Source organism: Macaca mulatta, chromosome 18, assembly GCF_049350105.2.
Source record: "Macaca mulatta isolate MMU2019108-1 chromosome 18, T2T-MMU8v2.0, whole genome shotgun sequence".
NCBI classification, from domain to species: domain Eukaryota; kingdom Metazoa; phylum Chordata; class Mammalia; order Primates; family Cercopithecidae; genus Macaca; species Macaca mulatta.
The window spans coordinates 8,946,056-8,953,678 of NC_133423.1; the positions used below are offsets into that span (position 1 = coordinate 8,946,056).

At 39.4% G+C, this 7,623-nt stretch overlaps 1 long non-coding RNA gene across 1 annotated transcript; it reads left to right on the top strand.

Annotated features, from left to right (window-relative positions):
• The first annotated feature begins 335 nt into the window (after window positions 1–335).
• LOC106994556 (uncharacterized) lies at window positions 336–6,670 on the top strand. Its single transcript, XR_001441163.3, has 4 exons — window positions 336–480; window positions 4,090–4,126; window positions 4,468–4,606; window positions 6,437–6,670. It is a non-coding gene; the product is annotated as an uncharacterized LOC106994556 (long non-coding RNA).
• Window positions 6,671–7,623: the final 953 nt, after the last annotated feature.

Sequence of the window (7,623 nt, forward strand, 5' to 3'; positions counted from 1 at the left end):
ACTTATTAATAAATCATATGTGGTTCAATATTTTAAATATTATAAAAATAAAGCGATAAAATGTTAGAAGAAATTACAGAACATTTGTTACATTGTTCGTTAATAAAGATAAATTTTTAAAACAAATTGTAAAAGCCAGAAGTATAAAGGAAACCATGAAATAACATAAAAATAAATTATTTCTAGAAAGAAAAAAAAACCAGAAACATGTTCTTGGACAACATTGTGAAATGTATGTATGTGCTCACTTGTGACTTTAAGATTAATGTTCAATGTTTTAATGTAAAAGTTAACCATAAACACTTTACAGATCTCTGAATTCAGTATTTTATTTTTAATATTTTAGAAGCTGACTCTACCAGAGACCCAGTTCTTGAACTTTTAATGCACATTTGGAAATCCACTGTGTTTAGTTGGCTTAGATTGTAAACTTCAGGAGAACAAGAAGTGTATCAATTATGTTCCAGTTTCTGGGATGCAGTAAGTATCAATAAATATTTGAATTACTGGATCAATGTTTTCAAGTATAGAAAGCGCTTACTCCCTGGACAAACGTGGCACTTTATTTTTTGATAGTTAATAAGTATGCTGTTTATTGTTTGCAACTTATTTTCTGCTGAAAAATTCTATTTAATATTGTATAGGTAAATGAAAATGTGTGTAAAATTTAATTGAATGAATCCCACAAGAATGCTCCTTATGTATTTGAAAGAAGTTAAAGGGGAAAAGAACAACTCATGAATAGGGTTGACTTTTTTTTTTTTTTTTGCTATTTTTTTTTTTTTGGTGTGTGTGTGTTGAGCTATTCAAGGGAAATAGATCTGAAACTTACAGGAAGCCATTTGTTCATCTTTGTTGACTGTAGACAGACCCTTTTCTTTTGCTAGTCATGCATGAGAATAGAAACAAACATGATGCTTCTAATATATTATTTTCAAAAACCCTGCCAGCTTTATTATTCTACTAACTACTACCAGTTAGTGAAGTAATTTATTATGGTGAAAAGCTAAACATAAAATAACACAATTCTATTTTCTTCAACATCCTAATAAAAATTCCATTTTCATGCTTTATATTTTACCAGCCTTGCTTGAAATTGTATTGTTTAAGGAATCCTGTAACACTTTCTCATATACCAAATGCTATCACCATTAACCTAAGTTTGCATGTTATTTTACTATGAAAATGATTTGAATAGTAATTTCTAGCCTAAGGAAACTAAACCAAAAATTTACCTTTTATACAACTCCTACTGCAAAACTTATTCAGAAGAGAAGGTTCACTTTATTTATTTAGTTTTGTAATGAGGCTACAAATGAAGGGACCTCATCTCCTGTGATATGTGTGTGTGTGTGTGTGTGTGTGTGTGTGTGTATAGGTGTTTGTGATAGCAGTTTCCCTTTGTCTGCAATTTCCCTGTTCACTTCAAATTTATTTCATCTATTCAATACTTAGATGAGAATAAAAATATGATACTATGTGAAGGAAAGGACCTTTAGTAAAATATAATCTTACTTTTTAAATGTCAAGAATATCATTTGTTTCAAAATATTGCAGAGAAAATAGGAAGGTGTGATGGGATCCTTGGGTGTCATTTTGCCAGCCAGAAGCCTCTGTGGCTGGTGGTACCTTTGCCAGAGTTTTGCTCAGGCCAGCTGGACTTGTTCTGCCTACTTGGCCTGCAATCTGCTCTCGGCTGGCGCTACCAGGCTGGATCCCAGCCCTGCCAAGGGTGAGCCAGGCATGGAGCAGCAAGGGATGCGTGAGTGAGTGAGCATGGTGTCTGGCTGTTGTTCACAGCCAGGCACACCAGCTGCAGTGGGGTAGGCAGCTCCAGGTGACAGCATAGGCACCAGTTCCCTGTCAGGATGCCGCTGAACCAGGCCTACTGCAAGTGGCTTCCACTGGACACCTGGGAACGTGGTGGTGCCTGGAAGCTTGGAGACTTCAGGAACTGCAGAACCCCCAAGAGGGTGTCATAGCCCTGGCCTGGGGAGCTCCTAGGTCTGGGCTCCCTGAAAGGCTGCACCTCTTCTCTCCCTCTCTCTTGTCCTTGCTTGCAAGAGGTGAGTGGTGGGTGGGTTGGGGGTGGGCATGTTTCAGCAGTTTGTGTTACAGCTCTTTCAGTCCCACCATTCAGCAGGTCCCCAGTTCTTAGGAAGAATTAAATATGCAGACAACTGGGGGCTGAGTGAGGCAAAGAGGTGCTTTATTGAGCAATAGTACAGCTCTCAGGAGAGCTGAAGTGGATACCTCCTATCCACAGGCCGGTCATCGCAATGAGTGCAGCTCTCCGTGGAGAGGAGACCCAGAGCAGGTAGCTCCTATCCACAGGCAGGTCACCTTACTGTCTCTGTAGCCCTGTAGCCCTCAGCGGGAAGGAGACCTGGAGTGGGTAGCTCCTATCCACAGGCAGGTCTTCCCATCCATCATCTGCCTGAGTCCAGCTGAGTCCAGGGTTTGTATGAGCTTCGGAGGAGAGGAAGTTTGTGCTGATTGGTCCATGCACACCCATAGGTGGACCCAGAGAAAGCACCGTAAGTTCTCACTCTGGTCTGCAGAACTGGCAGTCCAGCCCTCATGCTTCAGGCCCTCCCTGGCTTGACGGTGGGCCTTCAACAGGGACCTGCCTTTTTCTGCCCAAGAGCCTGTCTGCTTCCTGTCACCATCTATATGTCATCTATGGAGCCCAGGCTGTTTGTATGGAGGGGTGACCTCTCTCCTGTACTTGTCAGTGCCCAAAGCCCAGAGGGGACTGAGGCGGCAGGGGACTGACTTGTCAGAGCCTCCCTGAGCATGCACACACCCATTTGGGTCATGACAGCATCCGGGCTCGGCTTCAACTTTGCTCTGAAATCTGAGTGGGTGCTGGGAGCAGGGAGAGTCCAGGTAGCAGAAGGAGGCACTCTCAAGCCTGCTGGGGCAGGGGGGATTCCTGGGCCCCCGAGAGCACAGGAATGCCCATGTCTGCAGCTGGGGTTGGGAGGCTGCAGCTGTGCCTGGAAGTGTGGGGCTGCCGCCCCTCCAGCTTGGAAGTGGGCAGGGCTCCCGCCTTTTGCCTGCTCCAGCTGGCTGGAACACGCAGCCCCTGTGACGCCTCCCCCAGCGAAGCCGGGCTCTTGGCAGCGGCCGCTCCAGGCAGGCTGTGACTGCCATCAAAGGGAGCTAGATTGGAGGTGTGGATAAGACAACTGAATGTTTTGATTTTCTGGTTGTCTTCACGGGTGGGAGCCCACCGTGACTGCTGAGTGCGGAGTGCTAGAAACTATTAGCCAAATACAGAAGCAAAGAACAGACAGAAGGCTTCGCTTTGAGCAATGAAGTTACGTAGGAAATTAACAATACCTCTTGCAAACTGTGTCCAAAATTTTTAAAGAGCTTGACTGGTATACATTCAATGTATAGTCACAGTATTTGTAGTGGAAGAGAATGGGGCTGGAAGTCAGGCCACTTGAATAGAACCTTTATAAATTTTAATGAATTATTCAGACGTCTGTGGTGTGCCTCAGCTTCTCATCTGGTAAATAAAATTTTCACACACAGCTTGGATATATCAAATTATATATTTACAAATTTTTATTAAAATTTTTTTGTAGGATTTTATTTATAATATTATGTATGCATATGCTTCTCTTTATATACACAGTTATAATTGATGTAATTTCTTATTCTGAGGAAATGCTTGCTTGCAGAAGAAAAACTAAACTAAAGGAATTTATAACAGAACTGGGGTAGGCATTGTTGGAATGGATTTTTAACTGGTTTGTCAATACCTTAGAATAGTTTGCACTCATCTTTTTATTACAGCACACACATAATAAAGATACAAAATACCAGTTTTCAAAGATTTGCTGAAACACCTTGTTCCCTTTTGCTTCTAAAATATGAACATCATTCACCATGAGTCAATGTATTCTCACTGTTGCTTCATTGCACAGTCACAAAGTCAAAAATGGGTATAGGTTCAATCAAAGATTTAAAAACAGATATCCAGAAAATTGTTTATATATTTTCAAACATTTTTTTTCTTCTCTTTCTGTTAACTTTGTTTCCTTCCCTTTTGTTATGTCTTTCTCACGTTCTTCTCAGCTCTTCTAGTGAAACCACTGCAAGCAAAAGGGAAGAGGTGTGTGGAGTGTAAAATAAGAGCTCTCTGGAGTTATTCCAGAAAATATCATGTAAAGTTGTCATCAAATTTAGTTCCCTGACTCACTTAACATGGTTAAGAATATACTCTATTAATAGAAATAACTCAATTTACCTGTACTGTCTTGAATAAATTACCTTCTTTAAAAATCCCTTTCTTCATTTTTTCTTTTTCTAATTACTCGCAGGAAGATATATCTTATTAAGAGATTTGTTTGGAATTTGGATTTTGTCTTCCCTTGCTACCCAGCATTTAACTGAAATTTAATTGTTGTTTTTGATGTGTATGTGTTTGCTATTTTTCTGTGTATATTTTTCTAGGGAAGTGTGAAGACAGACAAAATAAAACACAAGCTATGAAATTATAGCTTTCAGTTTTGCCAGAATGATGCTCTATTAATGCTCAGGGCCTCTTAACTTCTCGCTTAAAACAAAGTGGGGAAAAATCACCAAGTAATAGGTTTCTATTATATTAATTACGGTATCATGGGCATTTACCAAAACAAACATTTTTACTCTCAGAAAATGGCATCTTAAACAGTCCAGTTTTCTTGAAAACTTAGTAATTCTTCATAATGAATGCTCTTTTGTGACTTCTTTTTATTACTAACCCACATAATATTTCTATATTATCTAGTTTCTATGTTCCCTTTTCATCCCTTTTTTCTTGCACCATGGTGCTAAATTGGATGGAGATTTGATGACACACATTTTCTATGTCTTTTAATATCAGGGCTTATGTTTTGTTCTGGAATCACTCTTAGCCTTGTGTGTTTTATATTAGCTCTGTAACTCCCCAACCTCACAAAGAAACCAAAGCTTCTTTCACATTTCAACACAATAACGTGCACTCCCTTCTGGTCCAGGATTCCAAGCATCTGTGTGTCCCTTCCCTCAAGATAGAATTGTCTCTGGTCTCCACATTCGTCTCAGTTGGAAGTCGCATTCAGATATTTTTGATTTATGGCTGTTGTTGGAACTTCCGAACTCTGTGTCCTCGATAGCCTCCATGCCTAGAGTTTTATAATCCTTTCTCTCCTAAAACTTTTTCTCGCAATTTCGAATTTCCTAGAACTTCAATCGCAAAAGGATTGAATCCCTCACTCCCATCTGTATTCCAGGAGCACTGTCCCCACATCTGCTTCCTCTGATGTTCCCTTTCCATCCCAGTCTTCTTTAATGTAGACACTGCTGACTTTTGAAAACCTTGAACTGCTCCCTAAACGCTTTCTTTTTCTTCTCTACCACATGTAGGGAAAAGCTGTCATCTTTGCTTTCTTTGGTTTCTCATATACCCTTCCAAATGGAGCTCAGTGAAACTCCTTGGCAAACCACATGGGATCAGTATTTCTGATTCTGACAAATTATTTTTCCAAATAAATGCTGCCCTTATTAAGAATATTTTGAATATTTTTTATATTTTAATATTTTATTAAATATTTTCTATGTATTTAATTTTCTTAATCTATGTATGTAATCTTACCTACTGCTCTGTCACTGCATCCCAGCTTTCTTATCCATGCCTCTGTGGTTTTCCAAGCAATTCCGCAATTCCCTGACACCATTTGGTTGTCTTACAATTCAGTTAAATTCTGACACTTAACTCCCTGGAGTTAGTACAGATCCCCAAAATTAACAGCTCAGTCACACAAAACTGATCCACTTCAGACACTAACCACAAATGTGTGCCCAGGCTGAGTAATCTTCTGAGTACAAATTCAAAGGTTCTCATGACCTTCCCTCAGATTTGGCAATTTGCTATAATGACTCACAGAATACAGGAAAATGCTGTCCTTACTGTTACAGGTCGTTGTGAAAGATCAAAGTACAGCAAGATGAAGAGGTTAGGACAAGGTGTGGACAGGTCATTCGATCTCCATGGAGTTGGAGTATGCCACCTTCCTAGCACTTCGATGTATTTGCCAACTTGAAAGCCCTCCTTGCCTCATTGTTTCAAAGTTTTTATTGAAATGTTATTTAACAGGCATGATTAGTTAAATCTTTAGCCAATCTACTCTTGCGCCAACCACCAAATGTCAGCCAAAGGTGGCCAATTCTTCAAATCTTGTTCCAATATGGCAAACACAGCTGTAACCAACACAGCTGTTTCTGCACCTCACTTTTGTTTTATGTACCTCACTTTCCTTTCCCTGTCCTTAAATCTCTGACCACTAAGCAGGCTGAAATTTCCCTGAACCTATTCGGCTTTGGGGCTGCCCATTTCACAAACCATTCTTTGCTCAATTAAACTCTTTTAAATTGAATTTGTTTACTGTTTTTCTTTTCACAGAGGTTTATTCCATATACTTAGTAGAATATATGAGTTTTACAAATTGGAGTGATAGGCATTGATTTTGACACATCTGGAGAAAGAGTGATCAAAGAGAAGTGGCCCTGGAGCTCTCCCCATGAAAAGACTAAAATTTTAAAAAGATGCTGCTCACCTAAAACTTATCAATAAAGTCAATTATAGTTTCAAATTGGTAAATTATTTTATGGAAAAACAATAAAAATATGAAATAAAATTAATATGTATTCTAATGCCTTTCAGCTTGAATAAAATTGCAGTCAATAAGTTGGTACCAGAAATGATGTCGTAAAAAGCACTTGTGGAGAAGAATACTATAAGAATACATATTTTCATTGAACTCCAAGTATCAAAATGTGTCTATTCATTTCCTGTTTTTAAGCCTAACTGGTTTACCTCTACAAGTAAGCTGACTTATGAAGGTAAGTCATGAACAGTAGCACTTTTTAAAAATGGTAATCATTTTTCACTCTTTAATATGGTTGTCCATAAACTGGCTGTTCTTTCTCAGGTATTCCCTTCCTTCCACCCTACTGCATTATTCAGTGTTATTTCTGAAGGCCATGAAGTCCTAAAGTTTGTTGCTATTTTGCTGTTGGTTTTATGTCCATGTGCACTTGTAATGAGAGGCATGGTATCTTCCATTTTTATTTTTATTTTTTGTTTTACTTTTTGTGAGACAGAGTCTCACTCTGTCACCCAGGCTGGAGTGCTGGCATGATCTCTGCTTACTGCAACCTCCACCACCCGGGTTCAAGCGATTCTCCTGCCTCAGCCACCAGAGTAGCTGGGATTACAGGCACACGCCACCATGCCCAGCTAGTTTTTTGTATTTTTAGTAGAAACAGGGTTTCACCATGTTGGCCAAGCTGATCTTGAACTCCTGACCTCAGGTGATCCAACCGCCTTAGTCTCCCAAAATGCTGAGATTACAGATGTGAGCCACTGTGCCCAGCGGTACGTTCCATTTTTTAAATGACACTGGATTCCATTTATACTGTTGGTTTTGCCAATTGCCAATTGACTTCATTGGAAAACTCCTTAGTGAATAAAATCTCAATGGCCTAGGCAGGGTATGACTCATCTTTCAATACTAAGTTGTAGGCATAAATCATTCCCAAAACAACGTTTACAATAAAGTATTGATTATTAGTAATTATTTATGGCAA